The sequence below is a fragment of the Brassica oleracea genome, chromosome C1 (genome assembly GCF_000695525.1).
Source record: "Brassica oleracea var. oleracea cultivar TO1000 chromosome C1, BOL, whole genome shotgun sequence".
NCBI lineage: Eukaryota > Viridiplantae > Streptophyta > Magnoliopsida > Brassicales > Brassicaceae > Brassica > Brassica oleracea.
The window spans coordinates 40608488-40610832 of NC_027748.1; positions in this window are offsets into that span (position 1 = coordinate 40608488).

Below are 2345 nucleotides of genomic sequence, written 5' to 3' on the forward strand. Positions count from 1 at the left end.
GTGATGGACCAGAAGATGGTTCAAGACACAATGCAGTCCATGTTGCTTAAAGAAGCAAAACCGGTCATAAAAGTATCCCACCAAGGTAAGTTTCAAACACCACCTTTGGATACTAGTACTGACGTGTGTGTTCTTGGTACAGGTAGAACAATTGAAAGCTATAAGCTTATAGTTCCAAACAAAGAACCAGACCCTAAGCTCAGCCATGAACCCACTTCTAAGTGGAAACCGAAATCTGAACAATCCATTGTTCAAGTTCCAAAACCTATGGTAAGATTCCTATTAGATAAGCATGTTCTTAATATTTCAATGACAGATATAATGCACTTGCTTTTTGTCCAGAATGTTGAGAATTTTTCAGGTTGCAAGGAAGAAAGCTTCAAAGAAATCCCACCAGATTATCTTATGTTGCTAGGAGGATCAACTCCAAAGATGATCAGAAAAGTGGCCACCAAAACTTTGAAGGACCATCCACTCCAGAAGAGATGCAAAGTCCAAAACCATAGGACAGGCGTGATCCTCTCATATCTGTCCAAAGAAGAACCACCTGATGCACAATCCATCCCCAAACCGAAACAATATCAAGGTAAGACCTTAGAATCTCAAAAGAGTATGAAAGCTGACTTGCTCTATCTTGGTGCAGGTTATCCAGTTTCGAGGTCGAAACTTTTTTTCAAGGGGGAGGGAATGTTACAGCCAGCAATTCAGCAGCTGAACCAGAGGTCGACCCAACACCCTACTCAACCAGCCAAGGCGCCAACCAGGATATACGTGCACTAAAAATTCCATATCTTACAAACCAGGAGGGTTTAAATCACGAGTCTAATTTTGATGAATTCTACACTCAAGAAGGAGTCCAGGCCAATTGGAATTGGGCCAATATATTCACGGAGCAAGAAGTTATGAATTTTACAATTCAGAGGTTTCTCAACCCGTCCATCTGCGAGTACCCGACTTTAGAAGAAGATTCAAGCTCAATGAAGGAGCGGCCTGAAGTAAAACCCATCACAGAAGTCAAGAGGAGTTTATCATCTTTCCATAAAGCCAAAGATCAGGAGAAATGGCCACGGAAATTAGGAGTTATGATCAATTCCCCAGAACCGGCCAAACCGAGTTTCTGACTGACTATGGATCACCTTAACCAATCAGGAGGTATTCCAGAATTCCTTTGCTGCACCAGAACCCAGGAGATCAGTTGGGTCAATGGAGAATCACTTAAATCAAACCGGAGCTATTTATGGAAAGACTCAATCCACTTCAATCATCAACTGATTAGGCTGAGAGTGTCACACGACCAGCAGCCTAATTCCATCCTATCTATCTTTATTTATCTTGTTTTATCATATTAGAAATCATATCTCATTTGTTTTTGCATTTGTTTTCAGGATCATAACTTGCATTCCATCCTATCGCCCATCCGATCATATCTTTGGTCGATCCATCAAGCTTCCATCAACCATTTTGCCATCCCTGATTTCCAGCCTGCAACATTTGGTATCAGAGCCAAAGCTCCTGAATCAGGTCCATCTATCCTTGCATCATATTTCATTTGCTTGCATTTGTTTTGTTTTTATCTAAAACCGAAAACCCATAAAAACAGTCTTTTGCTTCAAGTTTTTTTTTCTGCATATTTTGTTCTTGCTGTTCCTATAAACCACGAAAAAGAAAAAGAAAGATGTGTTTGATTCATATTACTAGCACTTAGTTTCGAAATTCTTGTTAGTTTCCTTTTTGTCTTGTTTCCATAATCAAAAATCCCATAAAAATTGTCTTTTTGAATTTGTTTCCTTTGTTTGCTTATCCTTAATAAAAAAAAAAAAAATCATACTAGTTATTGTTTCATGCCATATTAGTTGGTACATTTCGTGATTGCTTCAGAAAACCAAGAGAAAAAAAAATATTTATTGCATAGTTACTTCATTTCGGTTTATACTTGCATTTTTTTCGGTTTAGTTTAAATTAGTTTTGCATTTGTTCTTTTCTCTTATGCTTGACCAAAACTTCCCATACTTCACTTGATCTTTGAGATTGATTTCAGGGAGCAATGGTAGGAGAAGCACACGGCCAAACCCTAGAGGCCACATTGAGCCAACAGACCGCAGCTCTACAAAAGCTCCAAATTAAGATTGCTCAATTGGAGAAAAGAAATCAGGCACAAGGCCAACGACCACAACAAGGAAAAACAAGATTTGGAGATGTACCAGGGGCTATATATGTCGATCCCAAGCCACCAGATCCTTCAAAGATCAATCAAACTCCAACTTCTAAAACCCACAACAATCATGTTGTTAATTCTCGGTTTGATTATAACTCTTTTGCTGATAAAATTGAACTCTTTAAATTTT